Source organism: Branchiostoma floridae, chromosome 4, assembly GCF_000003815.2.
Source record: "Branchiostoma floridae strain S238N-H82 chromosome 4, Bfl_VNyyK, whole genome shotgun sequence".
Taxonomy (NCBI): Eukaryota; Metazoa; Chordata; class Leptocardii; order Amphioxiformes; family Branchiostomatidae; genus Branchiostoma; species Branchiostoma floridae.
In genome coordinates this window covers 10,914,018-10,934,823 of record NC_049982.1, presented here as the reverse complement: position 1 = coordinate 10,934,823, position 20,806 = coordinate 10,914,018, and the positions used below count along the sequence as shown (strand labels likewise).

General features: G+C 42.2%; 1 protein-coding gene across 6 annotated transcripts in view; it reads right to left on the bottom strand.

The window, feature by feature from the left end:
- Window positions 1–20,559, bottom strand: part of LOC118413940 (ras association domain-containing protein 10-like) — a 30,759-nt gene extending 10,200 nt beyond the window's left edge. Inside the window, exons 1-2 of one of the 6 annotated variants that reach the window (XM_035817614.1) lie at window positions 20,409–20,559; window positions 5,313–5,435 (exon numbers count right to left, since the gene is read on the bottom strand). The gene's annotated coding sequence lies outside the window, so the exon portion shown is untranslated. Of the gene's footprint in view, window positions 1–5,312; window positions 5,436–7,721; window positions 7,826–13,988; window positions 14,082–14,136; window positions 14,400–14,669; window positions 14,860–18,720; window positions 18,971–20,408 lie in introns of those variants that run through there. The other 5 variants (XM_035817612.1, XM_035817609.1, XM_035817610.1 and 2 more) reach the window with 5 other exon arrangements.
- Window positions 20,560–20,806: the final 247 nt, after the last annotated feature.

Sequence of the window (20,806 nt, the reverse complement as noted above, 5' to 3'; positions counted from 1 at the left end):
GAAAAGTTAACTCAGAGGTCTGCCCGGGACACGCTTCTTGACTCTGAAGAAGTATCGATAGCAGAGTGCCCGCGTGACTCAACATTGCTTATCAAGCATTGACATCAATCTGCATAGACATTCTAGCATAGACATGTTCACATCCCCAACGACACTGTCGATATGTAGTACGATGTAGAAGATCTAGAACAGCAGCAAAACGCCAAAGTTTTATTTCTGAGCATTGTGTATGATTTATAGGAAAACTGAGCCATGTAAGAGAAGAACAATGGAAAACAACATTTCGTCTTTCTTTGCCATACTCAAAAGTCTACAACTCGCTTTTTGTAATGTACATTCACGCCCACATGTAGGACACGTGTAATTAATTGCAGTATAACTATATTTGGAAGCATCTCCTGCACCATTGTGACGTAGAACAAACAAACAGTTGACAAGAGGTAAACAGACGGTGACATCTGACCTACGTGCCAAAATTACTTCGCCTCTCCATTCCATCGTCTGACAGTATATCCGTTGTCCTTGGTAACATAAATGGTGTGCAAAGGTCAATCAAAGGTTACAAACGACTGTTTACATGCAGCTCAAATACAGTCTTTATCGAACTGTTTGTTCTTCAGGGGTACTTGATGACTTATGGATTTATTGGATGTTGAACCTGTTCTTCAACCCCTTTCAAGCACTGATGATCTCTGATCTTGAAAGGAAGATGACTTTAGCACCAGATGTCGCCACTAGATACGCATACAGCACACTTTGAAAAACCTAAACAATAGTAATCCCTACAAGATCTTTTCTCTTAATGAATAACTCCTCCCATGCATTTCATTGGTCTTGACCTATTTTTAGCTGCATTATACGGTGCCTTTTTATCTTACTCGAGATTCCCAACCGCCCCTTTCAAATGTCAAATAGAGAAAATATCAGGTATATTTGACAATCATCAAATAATTGGGGTGTGTGAGTTGGCTTGAAAACGTTCCTGATCCCTCCTCAAGGGATTGTTCAATGGAACAGTCCGTCGGCAATATCTTATTGCGGCTGGGCCTTTGTCCTGATAACGACGACGATAATATCAAGTGTGGCGACCCACTAAATCCAGGATGACATTTCACAGGTGTGAATTTTAACTACCTCGTTACAGATCATCTCCCCTTGATTAAACATAAATCAACCTTTTCAAGTGTTCTGCAGTGTAAACTTCAAGCCCTCGGCGTGTTGTTAGCTTCAACAACAGGGTATTGTACTTTTCTATTTAGAGCACAATTGTGTCTCTGAATTCAAAATCACAACAAATTATACCTTTTTTCTGGTAAAATGCTTTATGGTGTCTTATTAATGAGCTAATTGGGTACTTGTATCTAACTTTTGTGGTCTTGCAAGACCAAAATGTGGCTAGATCTTATTGCAATATTAAGCTGTAACTATTTTCAGAAAACAAGAGTGTGGAGTCATCGAATGTTCACTGTTGACCTTTGGCTTTCTTCATGATAATTCCGATTCCATTTTAGTAATATTTCAATTGCAGCATGTATCCAAGGACGTTATATAAGACGTCCTTGGTGTATCTTAACACCATTTATATGGTATATTTCTACACTTCTATCTCAAAAAGTGGCCAACTGGATTTGTCAACCCCCCGTGTTGCGCCTTTGGTTTCATATACCTACAATTACGTATTTTATCTGACCTAAGTAACGGTCAACAACAAAGGAGCACGCTTAAAGCACCGTTATCATCTCTGTTTTCACCTGCCTTCCCCCAGGACACGGTCTTGATTCTCATTGTGTTTAATTTTGCGGACACCTGCCAAACTTTTGCACCGCTATTTTAACAATAGACATACCCAGCACTCTGCATTTTAAATTCGTCACAGTACATCATATCACAGAACTAGGAATATAATTACCAATATAAAGGACCTATGGGGTCTTGCCTTGGAGTCAAACATGATAGAGTGTTCAAACGTTATGCGTTGTAATATATACGAATGATTTTGAGCTGTATGTGCTATGAATAGACTTCAAAATGGTGCAATTAAAAATTCTCCTATCCAAGTAGGATAGGAGAATTTACACAAGCTTATTTACAACTGTGCCAAACGATAGTATAGAAAAATTAGGCTGGTATCCGTACCAAACTACATACTTAATAGTTTTAATAAATAGCAAAGCAAAGCGACACCAAGCCTCATAAGCAGACAAACTATGTTGTTCTTTCAGAACAATGTGCAGCGATGGCATATTTTCATTTTTAAGGTCGAGTTCCTTGATTCTACCCCTAGGTAAATAAACACCTGGCAGGGCATTAACAAAATGATTGATCGTTTAAAGTCAAGCCATATCTAGACTCGTTTCGTGCCTTTATGCAACTTTAATGGGATTTATTCCCAACTATCACAATTCACTAACACTGCACTAGTGGAACTCAGTTGCAGAATAGGTGACATGTACATTGTACACCTTTGATTGTCAATAAAGTCGTTGCCTGTACACCTGAAGTGACAGTTTGAACAAAGCGCTAAGAAGGGATTACCACGGTCATACCTGTTTACCCCCTATGAAGTCTTGGGATTCCAAAACCCCACCACAAATACCGCGTGACTTTACCTGCTCACAGCACGGCTACCTGTTTACGTACCTGCGCCAAATCTCCGTGCACGCGACTGTTTGTTAGCTTTATAGAGTATATTAGGGGATTTAGGAAGGGATATGGTGTTGACAATAGGATCCCGTATCGCACGAACTAGCCCATTATAGCAGCCGGTGTTTGCGCCAGGCTGAGGGTGGGGATTTCTGTGAGAATGTCGCTAAGCCCAGGCTTTTGTGCTAGATATGCCGCGATAAATGTATTTATATGATAAATTCTTTTCTCTGCAAAATCCCTCCTAAGGCATGTTGACAGAAGAGAGGACAACGGCTTTTGTTAGGTGTGTTAAAGGAGCAACGGTAAAATGGCCGTGAAAAAATAAGTCGAATTTCTTACGTGACTTGAACGCTCTTATCAACAATGCAATGGCAACAAATTTGATGTCAAATCATCTACTCAATGAAACGTACTTCGGTTTAGCGTAAAAATGGCATAAAAATACGACATGTAAGAAAAAAAGCCATTAGATTGATACAGAACATTCGACATATTACCTGTATCAAGACAACGGCTTTGTTATGTAAGCTTGATTTATGCCAAGTTGCCTTATCAAACTCTGAAACACGATCAGTATCGGATCTGTTACGTCTATTGGAGCTGTGTGTTATATCTTGGCGCCTATCTGACGTCAGCGGCGCTGTAAATCATAAGTAAACCTAAAAGTTTAAATCCTTTTGACAAATACCAAATCAAAATGCTTGATAGAATTCAGTCGTGTGATGTAACTATCAATAATAATATTGTGGGGAATGTAAGGGTAGCAGGAAGATTTAGTTTGAAGGTCGAGCTTAAAAACGCAGTCGTGAGCAAACAACTAAAAGTAATTCGCGTGTTGTACCGAGTACAAACAGTCTGATAACTGTGGCATTTGATGTTTACAAAACAGCGGACAGACGTAACGCCCCAACGTTATCCTGTTTTGTGAAAATATAATTACAACACGATAACTAACGTTACTGAGACTGAGCTGTTTTAATAAGCCTTAAGTTTGAGTTATTCCATCCATTTTGCCCAACACTAAATTTCATTCATGTGAGAGCTATGAAAAATCATGCCTGTATCCCGTACTCTGACTTTACGCCCCTGAATGTTAGAGGTGACGTCAAACTCCAATATTTCACGGCGACTAATGTTCATGTTTGACAGAAAAACTGTGACTTTTCACCGATTGTTGTGGCAGGTGCAAGATAAAGACGTGACGAATCAACAAAACTTTCTCAAAGGTCCACTGAGCCCACATTCGTGCGATTTCTCAACAACTGTCATATTCAACATCACCTGGTAACGACAAAGTCTCCCTGGTCATTGCGGTAACTAATGGCTAATGTAACTTCTGCATACTTTTGATTAACGTTGCAAAGTGTATCATAGTCTCTTCAAGTATGTAAATACTAGTATCGTCAAAGTATCGTCAACAGATGATCCTTGGTAAGTCAGTTGTCATCAACTACACAATACAAAGGAATTGTCTGTTATTTGAGCAAGGAATGACGCATGTAAGTCTTTGCCAAACACTGAAATCTTGCTCGCTCGTAATACATCGTGCATTCATGTCATGGACATATGATTGACGTGTTTCTAATGAATAATATTTCCAACGATGTCTTGAACAATCAAGATGGTTAGAAGCTGCGTTTTTTTTTTTTTTTGGAATACAATATCAGAACAAAGAGGAGTATTGTCAACTCTTTCGAGGGATGATATTCTCAGTAACAACCAGGGCATGAAGCCAAGGCCACTTCGACTCAAATTGCCACACTTTTCTCCGAGTCAACACAATTTACAAAGGATATTGGGTCAATAATCCAATCCATAACCCTTAAGGGCCCTCCGCCTGTCGCCATGAAGTGGGCTGGTACACATGTAATGACCATGTGTCTTACAACATTGCAACATGATCAAGTGAACTTGGTAATTCGTCACGTACGTCGTCTGAAGTCATTTATCAAACCAAGACAGTTTGAAGGCGGCCATCTCCGTTGTGTGAATGGAAGGTGTTCAGGCTTTGAACACGAAGACATCCACCAGAAGTGAAGGTGAAGTTAAAGACGTGAGAGAATGTGAGAAGAAAGTCAACAATAGGGCAAGTCATTTGCACCGTGCATTTTGCCCCTCCCCTACCTATACACAAGGCGTATCACAACGTTTACAGTCGTGTGCTCAAAAGCTTAATCATAGCCTAGTGAAGATTATGAGTTCATGATCAGTGACACGTACGTAACCACGGTCATGCAGACAATATGGGTAAAATGTCGAAGGTGCACACATTGTGGCGTGCAGTGACAAGTGAAAAATGAAGGTCTTATGGGCAAACATGGCAAGCTTCAACAACGGCTGAAATTTAAATTTTCCTTTCGACTAGTCAATGACATTATCCTCTGGTACTGCACCTTATACGGTTGTCTACTTGTCTCGGTGGACAATAGTGTAACTAACATAAACATGCTATCAAATGCAAGTTATAAGACATAATGACGGGTACGATCCGCAAAGGGGTTTGATGTATTCTGATCCGGCCTTTCCTCGTGGCAGATTCTAATTGCTGACTGACGGCCGACACCCATGCACCAAATGCTAGCATGCCACGATTGCGTTTTAATTGTTTTTAATTCATTAGGCTTTATCTTTAACCAGGCTACAAAAAATTGATATGTCGTACGTACCAGATGCTTGCACAAAGCAATGCTTTCTTTACTTCACGGTTTCCTCAGTCACAGAGTCCTTGGTCTGTCCTGTGTCTGTTGATCAAAGGTGTTCTACCTCTCACTGCGCAAAGACGAAGTCACCTATGAAAAAGACCAGTACAATAGTCAGTCAAGTGTGCTGTGGGCGGGATGCTATCTCCGTTTCAGGGGTCAAATGGCAAACCAATGGTAACGAATATCATATTTGACCCTATTACGCCTTTGTCGACTGCAAATCGGGGAGTTGGTAACTTAGTCATGTGACAGGTCAACCGAACACCATTCTGTGACGTCGGAGGGCCATCATTGGCTGTTGTGTGTAGAATGGAGTCATAAAATACCCATTACGCGATGGAGGGGGTGCTGTATTGTATATGTACATGTACACGGTGCCCTAGTAACCCACGTATGTAGCTCACCGTGCACCTATATTGCGACGGCTGTACCAGGGGTACTCTGTCGTCTGAGATACCCGTCCAAATTTGTGGCAAGCCTATCCCCTAGAGGTGGTCTACTGCGATGCATATCATAAACCACAAAGATATAACCACACGTCTCACATTACTTTGCTGCCATTCACACGTATATGTTTATGTTAACGGCAAAAACTCTAAATAGTTCACATTCCTGATAACCTTTGCATCCTAGCAGCCCAAAGATGTCTGCATGGCTACCCGTAAGCTACATGCATGTATCGTGAATCCCGCGGCGCAAATCCGTGCATTATAGTCACAGGTGTATCTCAGGAAACTACAAGAAACGTGTACCAACAAAAGACTCCTTGATGCATTGCTGGGTTTCCATGTTACAAAAACCTAGTGTAGTGTTCAGTTTTAGACGGTAAATTTACACAGGTATTAAAAGAACCACCACAAAGCACAACTTAGCAAGGACGGAGAGAAAGAACGTCGATAAAAGGAGTAATTGCCCCAGGTTTAGAAGAATGATCCGACTGTACTAGGCCGTTGAAGTGTGAAATACAAAAGTAGAGAGACCTGCTTGTTGTAATAAGACACGGATATACACGAGCGAGAAAAGGGTAAAAGCAACGAGCGCAGCCAACCGTGGTGGAACAAAACTGCAACATAAACATACAAGACGTTTTCGCCTGTACAAGCAAAACTCTATCCCTGTATAATAGCTTTTCAGACGTGTAACAGTGTCCAATGTTTTCCTTGGGACTTGATAAATCTAAATCATCAACAATATTGAAACGTTGTCAGATGTTCAAACATTTCTTGTAAAAGCTACTCTAAGGCTTTTCTGGATTCAATGTACTACGTTAATACTCTTTAATACGGTTCGTTGGGTTTGAGATTACACTAGCGTCTCTAAAAACACAAACAGTGGCAAAGACGAGCTTCCGACTCGGTGCCCTAGAACGGCCTTTCTGTATTTTGGGGTCAGAAATGTGGTTAGAGCAGACGGCCACGGACAGAAGAGCGAAGTTGCCCATGAAGTGTCCAAGAACCTCTTTAAGTAGTTTGAAATTTGCTATCCCTGGCGTATATTACTTCATTTTGTGACCGAACCTGTACCAGCTTGACCTTATAACAAGATTCTATATGGAAACTTTTGACGCAAAACTACTGTAGGTTCTGGCAATGCAAAATCCTCAAAAATTCATGACAAGACTTTTAGCTCAGCTTTACGTCAGGACATTCTCGCAATCTTAACGACAAATTGTAGCCCCAGCTCTCTGCACTTTGCACGGCCTTGGTTCTCCGTACAGTACAGTACATCTTACCTACTAATTACAGGGTACAGCCCGGAGAGCCGTTTCCATTCACTTCACTAATCCACGGAAGGAGTGGCTCCAAATGAGAGTAATTGTACCGGCTTAACGTATCCCTGAAGATATGACACAGGTGTCGGACGTAATCTGAAGATCCTCACCTGGTATTTCATGGCCCCAAGAACATATTTGGTGTTAACGGAAACGCATACCTTTAGCCCTCTAGGGATCTACCTAAACGCGAAAAGAAGGTGCAATGCCCTCAAAACTCGACACGATTCGCTAAGCTTAGAAGACGTTAACAATAACTGATCTGTTCAATACCTGGCGTGACGAGAAACTAATTCTGTTCTAATGTAGGCCGTCATCTGCAATATGCGTCGCAATGAGCCTTATCAGTTGACTACGGTATGTACGGATAGGCCAAAACTACTATTCTTAAGGCTAATCTAACATAGAACATTATTGAAACTCACTTCCCACAGATAGCCAGAAAACTACCAAGTCATTGGCAACACTATGCCTTCTCGTCAAGTTTCTCCCATTCGAAATATGACCAGTTGATACAGTCTACACCTGCAATCACCTTCTGTGAAAACGGCCATTATGAAATGAAAGACAGGTACTCTAGCTATCAAGCGATGTGTACTTACAACATACGGGGAAACCACAGCGCGAACCCGCGGTTTAGCTCGGGGCGCTACCTGCAGTGTGTTACACAACAGCCGCGGTGTAGCCACCTTTCTCACCTTTACGAGTGCCGTGTAAATATTGAACTAAGATGGGTGATAACGACTTTCGTTCGGCGGTAAACACTGGCCACACCGCTTCTTCTGAAGTTCCTGTGTAGCGAGGCCTTTTTATGGCGGGTTTGCATCTCATAAAGGGCACAGTTACTGACCGTCTGTTCTCATGCTCCACATCAGTAAAAACGTCAGAGAGCAGTTAATATATGACTGCCCATACTGTTCCGTGCCGGGTGCTGAAAACAAAAGGGGTTGTTGTCACTTTCTTGTTCTTCTTTCTCGCAATATACAACCAGTGTCAGCAAAAACGTGATTTTCCCTCAAGGTCTGGTATTTTCTTGCTTTTATCACTTCAGTAGATGACACTGCACTTGTCTTGATTGTCGTAACTCAATGTAATTTTACAACTTAAAGTAGCAAAGGGAGGACATACCTTACCCACCTCGAAGAGAGGAGTCTAGAATTACAAGAATGGTGATATCTTCATATGTGCTACAGACGTTATAATTTGAATTAAGATATAGTTCTGATTGTCTATTTTTCATACGAAAACTTAAGCTTTAATAGACCAGTGACATAATATAGGGACGTACAACTTCCACGTCAATGCATATTATGGAGGACAACAATTCCACCGCCCTTGTTTTTCTCGTGAAAGTCTCCAAGAAGACGGTTACAGAAACACGAGAGCCCTGTGATATCTCGGACACGCTCCTAGATCAAACAAAGAAGGCGGGTAAAAATACTGCGCCGCCTTTAGACACTTTCTGAACCTCTCGCCGTGTCCAAACAAGTGTATCGATGTGGAGTGCGCTTGTATCAATTTCAGGTCTCGCTGGCTGTTCCGAATCGTGGGGCGTGAAAACGGTGTTGGTTTTTCCATGACCTCAAAGAAACTCCTTTGAAAAAGAAGGGTTTTATGGGATTTTGGATGCTAAGCGGGAAGTCAGACTCGTGGGAAGGTAACGTCGGGATATGTAGAGCGTGGAAAACGGTTAGTGGGAATAGAAACTGTACTAGGGACAGGTGGTTCTATAATTACCCAGTAGGGATCTTCTGAAATATATCCGCATTCTCCTCAACAAAATCAATCAACACAGCTTTTGAAAAACAAAAGCATTGTTTCAAAATTTTGTTCTATGTATGGCAGATGAAAATTCAAATGGTCAATCTGACCAATAAGAGCACAGCTAATGGATTACCTTCCGGCCTACGGCTAGACCTTGAGATAAAACATTGTATTTTGCACGATCCCCATTTGGCTGCTTATCGTTTTATCTGCTAATAAGGACGAAAGTCTAATGATTTAATTGAGTCGTCCTCATATCTTCCGACTATCCTGTGGATACATTTACCGTGACTTTCCTTGGATACGACACTACACATACGAGTAGGTAGGGGTATATCTGTGTTGGAGGTTGGAGAAATATTCCCTTCCAATGAGATTATTGCTTGGGAAATAGTACCAAACCATATGAAGAAGTCTTTAAGAAGGTAGCGGTTGTACGAAGATGGAAACTCGTGTGCCCCAGTTTACTTATCATAAATGCTGGTCCTGTTGTTTTCTAACAACACTTGTAATCAGAAACGTGATTGCTGCTGACCACCGCCATTTTACGAACAGAGCATTGCAATTCCGTAGGACTAACTTCTTATAGTTCACTGCACACAAGACAGATCGGAAGATATAAGCCCTTTAAGAACAATGACATTTTGAACTCATGGCCTTTGACATGAAATTAAAGACTTGGATTACATGTGGGTTGAGGCTATCTTTGAAGTTACACATGCCTGCGGATAAAATTTTACGCGGCGTATTATCTTGTCATCGCAAGTGTATAATGTGACATGGCTTCGGGCGGCACATCCGTTCGAGACTTGTTAGGACCTTCAAGAAGACGACTACAAGACGCCTCTGGCGTACAGACGTTGTTGATCATGCTGATACTCTTCATACGGTTCATTGGACGGTACCTTTGAAACACTGTACGGTAAAATTCCAGTACGGTACCCCTGTTACGTTTGGCTGAGATTTTGAAAATGTGCTACAACGAACTGCGCATGCTGCAATTTGAAGAGGGAGGTAGACAGCGGGAGGACGGACAATACAGACAATGGAAGAGGAACAAAGAGTCGATATACCGACCGGGAGACGAGAAAAAGATAAGACTCAGTTTTCTCAAAGTCAAACCGTCTCCTTTTTAGCGCCTCTAGTCCATGAACGGAAGATCTACCGGTCAAAAGGCTGGTCTTAAGATGTCAAGATGATTTAAGACGTCGTTAATAGCCGTAAGGGGAATCGGGCTCACCGGTTTCAATCGCTTTAAATATATAATGGACATCGATCAGTGAAGACTCAGATCATTGACCTATTTGAGTACCGCGTTAGGACACGATCGTTAAGTCAACTAAGTCGCTGGTCTGAAGCCCTTACAGTTTGGTCACTGTGGCTCGAAAACGACCCGGGAGAACCAGACGACATGAGTGTGCATCTTCCGCATCAATGCGTGCTCAGTCCGTCTGCATTGTAGGGAGATTAGGCTGTCTGCCATCTTGCTGAACTTTACACTCGTTCGTAATACGCCAAAAAAGTCGGCTATCATCAAATTAAGGCAAAATTTATAACTCAAGTAATTTCATGTTTGATACTGACACATACTGCCAATAAAATGTTACAGGGAATGAAGAGCTCGAATTATTACGGAATTCCGTACGTCATTTGGAATATCTCACATACCGACGTAGGTGTGCGTTTCTTTTGTAAGTGATAATAAATCAATTCAAATACACTTAAAAGTCTCGCGTTGTCAGTTCTTGCCCAGATCTACGCGGTTTATTTTTGCTACTTTTAGCAAAACACGCAAAGGTTAACGCCTTGTGTCTATTTGATCACCGTAAAGTGGGCGAATAGCAGAGAATCCCACAACACAGGCTAGAACTGGACCGGCTACCAAACAGAAATGCACGCAGTGTAAACGGTCTGAGATGAAAAGTGAAGACACAAAAGGGACACTTCACAAGAGGGCGGTCTGTTGACAGCTGTGAATACGACTTCTTGACAAACGACCAAACGATGAGCCGTCTGTGCGGCCACACCAAAACAGGAGTTGTGCAAACCGGACCAACGTTTGTCTCTGTCAACATTGTCGGCACATCATCGTCCCATTACGTGACAAACCCTCCACGCAAGAAAAGTGTCAAATGAGGAAACGATGAAAGCGTTTGTATTTGGTTTGTAGCCGTTGTTTTTTCGTTTGTGGAGAAAACTTTCCATCAAAAGGTATGTTTAAACCTGCCGCCCCTTTTAAATGGCAGCGAAAAGCCACGGTGGCTACAGACGAAGGGTGACGTTGAAATTATCTAGTCGCGTTGAACAAAAACTGACTAGCTCGCTTTGATATATAGTGAAACGACACTTACCGAAGAGGACTGTCGTTAATAAAACACAGTTGCAGTGCAAGATCGAGAGACAGGTGCCCAGATGTGCGCGTAGACGTCCCTCAAAATATTGACCCCTGCACAGTTAGTCAGGAGAAGGCGTTCTGACTCTGGGGTGGTACCGAGTGGCCTTACCAGAAGCGGAGAGAAAGAGGAACGCAATAACAGCGTTCCTCGGAACAATGCCCTGCCCTCTGAGCAGTGTCACAAAAAAGGGTCGCTTTATTGACACGATCCCACAATACCACGCTCTACCATAGAAATCCAAAAAGGCCGCCTTCACAAAGAGAAGTCCTGTTGTTCCTAGCGACCGATGCAAGGCTCCATATTGAAACTGACGTCATCTTGAGCATTAAAGAGGATAAAGATGAGGATTACGAAATACCTCGACCATTCTGTTTGGGCAAAATGGTGATCAAGCACTTGTTTTCCCATCCACACATTGTAATAATGTAGACATTGCTAATTTCAATTATTTCTGAACAAGTCAGACCTCTCCAGCTCACCTACAGGTCGCCTGTTTCCAAAACAACCGCTGCTATGACTGGAGGGCAGGGAAACAAACTCCTGGTGGAGATAATCTGTCTGAAAGGAAATTCTATTCCATCCTTTTGAAATTCCCTGTGGGAAGACGGGTGGTAATGTTGCATTCCTGCGAAATCTCGGGATTTTCTTATAATTACGTAGTCACTTCCAAATTCAGCTGTTACAGTCATTTTTGTTACCATTTCTATTGAAACATCATATCGTATGGGTATTTTGTTTTTCTCATAATATTTGTGAAGGATTGTTCTCAAAGTTTGGTGACAATAGAAAAGGAAGTCTCCCATGGAAAGACGTGTGCTAACAGGTGGTGTGGGAACCATCATGGCGGACAGAAGGTTATCTGTTTCATCAACATTCTCCAGTCGCCATTTTGTTTCCACAGTATCGAGTCTTGGATCATCATTCCGGAACCACTTGCTTCACACAAAGTTCATTCAACTTTTTTTCCAACAATTTTGCTTTTTGCTTCTGCATGTAGCAGCCTTTAGTTGTGCACCCATAGTATATACATACCTGATGTGACAGGGGCAATTGTTCTCTTGATATCATTACAACCACATGTCTGGACCCCTAATATATCATTATTCATATTATTCAGAACAAGACAAAGAAAGTACATACAAAATCACGTGCATGTATGTCATCGGATGCCAAGTCCGAAAAAGGTATGCAAAACAACTTGAATTTTCTGACGACATTGCAATGTCTTTTGCAAGTAAGTAACCATTGAGTTTTGGAGAATAAATAATCAAATTATATAATTAAATAGTTACAGTTGAGGTCACAATTATTAATTTATTAATCGCTTCGATGGCTGGCTGCAAAATAGTCTTTCAATATAATCATTACACCATTTTCAATATAGCAACCCGCCGTGATACCCAACAATGATGAACTCAAGAAGAGTTTTGTTGATGACATCCAGCGGGGAGCTACGAGGGGCGTGCAATAAGTAATGGCCCTGACCCATTTCCCATAGCAGGAGATTAATGAAACTTGGCACAGATATTAGTCATTCTCTTCATAGGAATCACCCAGAGTTATGCATTTCTCCCATCGTTTGATGCAGCTCTGGACACCGATTTTGTAGGACACCCCAGGTTGGTCCTCCAACAGATGCCTCATCAATGGCACAAGAGGGACGACCAGGTCTGGGAGCTGTTTCCACAGACTTCCGGCCACGTTTGAATTCAGGATGCCAGCGTTTTACAAGGTCATATGATGGGGCATCATCACCATAAGTTTCATTTATTTCATCAAAAGTCTTCTTTGGTGTGCGTCCTTTCAAATACAAAAACCGGATCACTGCGAGACACTCAACTGGTTCCATTTCACACCTGGTCCATTTCGCACCTGACTAAGTTCAAACACCAGTAAATCAGAAACCACAATTAGTTCAGAGCTGTCTTTTGCAACATAACCCATAGAGATATGAATCATTACACATACAAAATTTCATTTAGATCAGACGACTGGAAGTGTATCAGGACCATTACTTATTGCACGCCCCTCGCAGACATCAGGCTTAGAGACGTCGTTCGATTATTGATGGCCTATATAGTGTCATAAACGCTCGTAAAGGGATGTAGGAAACTACCGATAACAATGCCGTTCATTATTGATGTATAGCAAAGTCACTACAGTGCAGCAACCTGTATAAATAATGTATCATCTACGATTAGTTTTAGTCAGTCTATATTCCAGTCAACTGTGAACAAAATGGCGTCTTAGCTTCTCGTTCGTTGCTATACCCCTGCTGTCATTTCCCTCAAACTTTGGGCACAGATGTCCCTTGCATCATAAAAGAAGCTTCCACCATTTTCTTCAAATTTACGGCCGCTGTGAAGTGAGTCCCATATTGTGACTCGCCCATTCGCCCCTCCTAACGATTGTACCAAAAGGCCAAGAAAACACACAAGTCGTGAAATGAAATTGGAAAACGGGCGTCCATAAGCCAGTCTCGTAAAAAGCGATTAACTTAATGGACCAGCCCCCAACAACAGACACCTATTTCAAACCGCACGAAACGAACGTAAAACGCAAGAAAGTGCGTCATCCTCGACCCACAAAATGAGCAGCTCAAATTCTACTTCATCCTATATAAGCCCATAATGACACTGAAAGGAGAGTCCATGGAATTTTCGATTCAACAAACAAACAAAAATGAGTTCTCAATTGCAAGAAACCTACCTGTACGCTCTACCGTGGTACCAGGAAAGCAGAAATGCTCCTATTCGCAAGTCACTAAAGCATAGACATGGATACATTTCATCGTAGCTACGTTTCCCCCGAAAGACGCCAAAGGATTATCAATGTCACAATAGGCACAATAACTTACTCTTTACAGCCGTCTGTCAGCAGCTCAGGGTATCGGTTAGCGCGGTAATTCCGTCAAAAGCTCTTGGCTTCTCCAGTTCGTAACATGACCCAGTGAGTTAGCTCCTCCAGCGTTAAATACACATCCCTGACATCTGTCCATTCGTCTCTGCACTCTCCCCGCACCCCCCGTATTCATTTCTATTTGATTCACGTCCGATCGCTTTTAAATTATTCACAGTGCATAGGAACACTTAAGTGGCACGTTGAACCATAGGATGGCACAATAGCAAACCCACATGATGACCTCGTTTCTATCCTCGCGTTGTTTTTTCAGAACGAAACAAATTCATCAAACTTTGCGTGTTTCAGAGCTCTAAAAAGGTCTTTAATTATTGCGTCATTAACTAGTTAACTAAAAGCTTTGAGAAACAGGGATTACATTCTCACATGCGAAAATTTCAATCAAAATTCATTCATTCATAACAACATCGGTCTCCAGTAACAATGATCCCAAATATAACTCGTCTTCATAATAGAAATCCAGTGACTCACTGCTTCGCAGAACACTAGTGACATCCCAGGATGGTCCACATCCGTTGCCGGTGCATATTTTTCCATTAGAAACTGGGAAACTCAATGGAGAAGAGGGAGACGCAGTAGGAACCTGGCACCGTGCGTCCCGGGTCGCTATTGTTCGGTCCCTACAGGCACAGCTCTCGCCCACCTGCAGGTCCCGGGTCAGACAAAAGTAGCCCCCGGCGACAGGGGCGATCCACCCCGTGTGGGCTCCATAGCGACCTCGGTGCGTTTCAAAGGTAGGAAGTGTCTCCAAGGGGACATCGCGTCGACAGGTGCCTATTACTTGATCAGACGCGAACAGCCGTTAAGAAAAGCCTGGGGTGAAGACACTAGAATATGGCCACACAACGGAACTCCGGCTTTTAAGACTAATAATGAAAAATGACTCGACATAGGACTTTTCTTTTCAAAATGAACTGTGAGTAATACATATTTAGCAAAATGAAACAGGAACCTGGACATGGTTAGGAAAAGAGGAAGGAAGAACCTTTGCATGTCAAAAGGATCAATTGTGTCGAACAAGTAGGCTATCAGTGGTTTTCATAAAGTACATTTTAACCTTTGCCCCAAACCTACGGGACGCAGACCCATCTGTCGTTTTTTCGTGTCTCTTGTTTCCGGCTCTGTATCATGAGTAAAGAATCGCTTGTCTCGAACCGCATTCATTCTGTTAACCACTTTTGAAAGTTGGAATCTGAGCAAGGAAAGTTTCTATTCATCATTGATAACTTAGAAGCGGAACTCCCGCGTTTTGAGACGCCCCGTCAGAAGTGATTAATCGGACCTGCTGCATCATTGTTGGAGCTGCTCCAATATCCACGAGCTGCTCGAACTAATAGTCTGTTTCTGCCTGACCGCTTCACTATCAGATAAATCAGGGGAATCAAACCGCCGGTTCACCGTACTGGGGAGGGGAGAGAGAGAGAGTTTACCCAGCAGCCACCCAGCCGAGATGGACGGCACGACACACGCAAGTTGGCGGGAAACATTTGGGAGATCAGGTTGGGGTCAAAGGGCGCGAACCTGAAGGTGATAGGTCATTTCCAAAGAATGCCTTTGTATATTACACAAATAGTGTAGCAGCGATGAACAGATCTGAACTATGTATGTATTTGATACTGTAACTGCCTTTTGACTTCGATGGGATCTGATTTCGTTGTGGAAAGAACACAAAGTGTTCGCAGTGTTTTGTTCGCGGAATGCAATATAACTTCTTCTGTCAGAGATGGGATTTGAACGACTATTATGCTTCTTTCATACAATGGCATAGTATATACAGTTTTTGCCGTATTACATACAAATTTGATGGAAATTTCAGTAAAAGTTACGATAATGGCATTTCGCCATTAGTGTTGATTATGATAAATGATTTGCATTATCACTCGACCTTTAACCGTACGTTCCCTGTGGAGATATCATGTATAAACGATAACGTAATCTAAAGTACTTCATCAAAACAGTGGACATAGCCATTGTGCAGGCCGCGCGTGGAGAAAATGGCTATTTTGTCTGCCTGAAACGAACCGTGAATAAAACATCCTTACCACCTGGGTACTTACATTACATTTTGTACCAGTGTAATTGAAATATAAGGAATGAGAATTAAATGTCATTATTGCAATCACGGCGATATTAGGATGAACTAAGATGTTATGTGAAAATTATGAAAATATTAGGTTTTTCTGTGAGATATTGTTTACGATGAATTTCTTGACTGTGTTATCTGAAATCATGTCTGCAGATTTAATGAATGGTTTTTGAATCACCGTTTCCATGTGAATGCTCAAAACACACCACAAATATGTATATCTATGCATAAGTTGTACAAACGATCTCCTTTGTGATTAAGATATTTCTGTAACGTAGCAAGAGAACAAGTGGGGCGGAACTGACGCCATGTGGATGATGACAGTGTGTTGGGTACAAAGGCGGTCGAAAGTTCATCGACCCTCTAGTAGAATAATGAAGAATGCTTAGAAGAAACCATTTCCTTCGGACAGGCAGAATGCCCGTTCTCAATTGGAATAAGCCATAGATATTAATGATTACTCATGATGTGGTTTGCGGTCGGCATTCTTTTAGATTATCTACATGAACCAATCCTGGAGTCTTGGCTGGGTAGGGAGATTATTTCTACACAAACTGCGGCCTTCCTATATACTCTAGATCTAAAATCAGAATCATATTTTTTTTGTCCTACCTTGAAATGCTCAGTGACGAGTAAGCCTCCAAGCAAACACAACTCCATCAAGTTTTCTCACCGTTAGGGCTCGCTAATACTGCCGGAAGTCTGGTCTTTCATGGTCACGGCAGTTTCTTCATGATCAGGTCAAGCATTCGCAGCCAGCTAGTGGTTAAGACGTGGATTTAGATCTTTCAGTATGTGACCCTAATGGGGCCTTTCATCAGGTGTAATACTTTAACACCGGCGTAAGCTTTCCTTTGATGCCTCATCCCGGTCACTGGACCTCAATAGGACCGAAAGACGGTTTAGTTAGATAACACTTCCTGGACTAGATTCGGGATGAACGGCAGAAAGAGCTTCTTTTAATTAAACAATTGTTTTATCAATTCAACATTTTCTGTGAACGCTGTTTCCGCACTTGCAATGTAGCACAGATCATATGCATATGGCCAGCTTGCGCCCAAAAGTCGTTAAAAAGCGGAAGAATTCGTGGTCTAGGTTGAACTGCAACCTGTCGGATTGATCTGTAGGTTCAAACTACAACGTACTTGTCCAACCACCCCTCCGCTTAAGGATATCCCCAGATCATGCTCACGAGTCACGCCTGTATTGACGGGAGCTGTACATGATTTATATTCATATATAGCAGTCAATAAAGTCTTCAAAGAGGATTCTTTCACTTTGAACATTGCGCCGACTGCAAAGTTGATAGAAGCAACCTTTGTGCGATAGCTTCATTTTGCAACGGGAACCCGTAAAGAGAGTTTCGCGGCTGACTCAACTCTAAAGACTTCCTAACACTGAGAATCGGGACGTGTTTGCGTGGGCGGAGTACAGTCGTCTCTCCGGGATGAGGAATGTTCTGAAAGAAAGTCACTTTCTGTCATCCAAGATGAATGGCCAGCTTTGTACGTGTTTGAACAGTTGCATTGAAAGCTTCCGGTGGAAGCAGAACCAAGATTTTCTTTTGATTAAAGGGGAAATTTTATCACGCTGCGAACTAATATCGCATTTGTGAGCCGTTCATTTGACTCTGCAAGAATAAGATGTAATATAATATACGACAACAGTGACAAAAGTTAACGGCAAACCACACCGTGACTGTAAATAGAAACGGCACGCTTCACGGTTGTGCCGCTAGGTGCGCGCTTATACTGAGTAAACAAGGGACGCCACCGGACCGTACAAAGGGGGTGGGGTCAATCCACTCCATCAAAGGTGAGTTAATTATAGACATTGGAGAAAAGAGGAACTGTTGGTTTCCTTTAAAGTTTTACCTTGGAACCTATTAGAAGTCTGTGATGCATTCCTGACCTCACTAGAAGTAGAAAATTTAGTTAGGAAATACTGGCTGCTGCTGCCTGGACACATTGCAACTGATTTACATGACACAGTTACGAGACTATTAATTCATTGGAAAGATTAATATAAAAAAATGCTTATATCTTAAGCACCATCAGGAATGTAGAATCGCACGTACGTAACAGCAACGTGTTCGGAATCAACGTTCACAAGAGTTTACCAAGTCTTGCACTGAAGACAACTCTTGAAGTTTCCCAATGATGACACACACAGCTACTAGCCTCGGCAAGGGCCTATTAAGAGAAATTTACGGGATGATTACGGCCTCGACGCACGCTCTATAGTGCAGGAAACAAATGATGCACCGTTTTGGACGAACTAAGTAAGTTAGAAGAATTGACGCTCTTCCACTCAGAATAACCGGCGATTTCGGGGGAAAGCGCGCAAGTATTTTCCAGTTGATGATCATTTGTTACACGCAGTACGAATCGCACTGATGAATTTGCTGAATCAAGCTGAAATTTGATGTAGAAATACCTTAAATACGCCTTAAAGGTGTCCATCCAGTTACCGAGATGCCGGCTGTCCCGTGCAGGTGTGGGAGACGAATACGTGACCTCTCAAAGAAAGATACAGCGTCTTGACAGGGTCCTCAAGGTGCCGACCGTTCTCGAACAAGTTCTTGAGTAACTGGTCGACCACAGAGCGGCGTCTTTGATCCACGTGAGGAAGGGTATCTGGAGTGTTTTCGGACTCTAGATCCACGAACCGTGGCCTGCAGCGCTAGCGAAAAGCCACTTCAAGTGATTCACCAGAGTGTCGGCCACCTGGCGGCCTGTCTGCAAAATTGCACCTTGTATTAGCCGTTACCACGGAAAGATTTCTTAGAGGAGGGGACATGTATATGCGTCCTCACAAATACGTGCCTACATGCTCTAGCATGGTGCTCCTTCCCTTCTTCCGACTTGCCTGCCAATTACATGTAGTTTATCCAAACAATTTTTCACTTCGTGCTATGTATCCAAAAAATAATTGAAAGATTGCTATGTGAACATGAACATGAACATTATGTATTCTCTCACTAAAATTCTTCAACACATATATCAGTTAACGATAGAATGCAACTGAAAAAGGTATAATATATCTATAATAGATCCCCACTACCCTGACAGGTACTGGAACAGTGAAAACGCCACAAACTTGACACATGTACAGGCTTGCAAATCTGTCAGCGTTTTAAGGGCCCGTCCACTACCGAGTGGGTTTTACACAAAGAACCGTGCCAACTGTGCTCTTTCTCCTGAACAAAGAAGACATTGACGTTAGAGTCAACAGAAGGAGTCGCCTGGCCTGGGCAGGGTATGCCTGCTATTCCATGGTTGTCGCCACTTGTTCTCAAGCCATTGTGCGCCTCAGAAAGCTTGTGAAGGTGAAAAATATACTTGGAACATTGCAACCGATCAAGATCAGCTTAATGAGTCCATTACATAGCCTTAGGACCTTTACGGGGCGTTTTGAGTGTTGTAGATTGATTTATGTATGTACAAGTGAATCTAAACCAAACATAGCGAACAGTCGCTACTAAAAGTGTTTTGGTACGGCGTTTGCGCGTCGCTAGCAACATGTTTCAACAGATTGCTTGTTATGACAAGAGTTTCGTCTGAAACTTTCTTTTACATACCTTTCTTTCGGCACTGTGACCATCGTCAGTTCCTACGAGCAATTTCTTCATGACCATGACAAGTGATATTTTCTACCCTTGCACAAAATATATTTTCTCCCACTACATCATATACCAGTACAGAGGTGACAACAAGACGGACGTTCAAGTTCAAAATTTTGTCAAAGTTATGACAAGGAGACGCCGTCTGTGTAAACTACCTGGCCGTTACAATGGTGGGAAAGCAATATGAGTAATCATCCACGACTTTGAACTATTCGCCAACGAATTCTTCAGAAGTAAAGTTACCTTTGAACGAACAGGTGCCTCGACCAATCAACGGTTTTAGGGCAACAATTTACTCCAGATTTCTTTTACACAGAAAATTACCGAAAGAAAATTAATAGGTCAAATTGCTATAATATCCAGAAAAGCAGTATCATTTGTTCAAGCGGCAAAATCAGCAGCTAGAGCATCATTCTTTCCCATCCCTTTTAGTATTAGTTGGTCAACGTAAATGTTGCGACTACAAGGCTTAACAACTATAAATTTGAATGATACATACCTGTAATCACGTGCAGGCATAGAGATGCATACAATCACCGCACTGCCTTGTAAAAACTGAATATATCAAACAACTTTTTCATGGTGAAAACAACACGCGAAGAAGAGACGATTCGAGACCCCTTGGTACAGGTGACAAGGACGTTTTGCCTAGGTCCTTTGCGAATGTTCCATTCATCAACGCAGGGGTATGTACGGGTACGAGTCACCACCGTCGCAATCTGATGAACTTTTAGGGCTCGAAAATCAATTTCCTTCCTTCTGAGTTATCCTCAAGCTTCCAAAACGTCAAATGACCACTCCTGGTAGTCTTTATCGTGGTAGAAGCCAGACATCGTAAACATCTTTAAGTTGCTATGGCGACACCCTGCCTCATTTGAAGGCATTATGCTGATTATT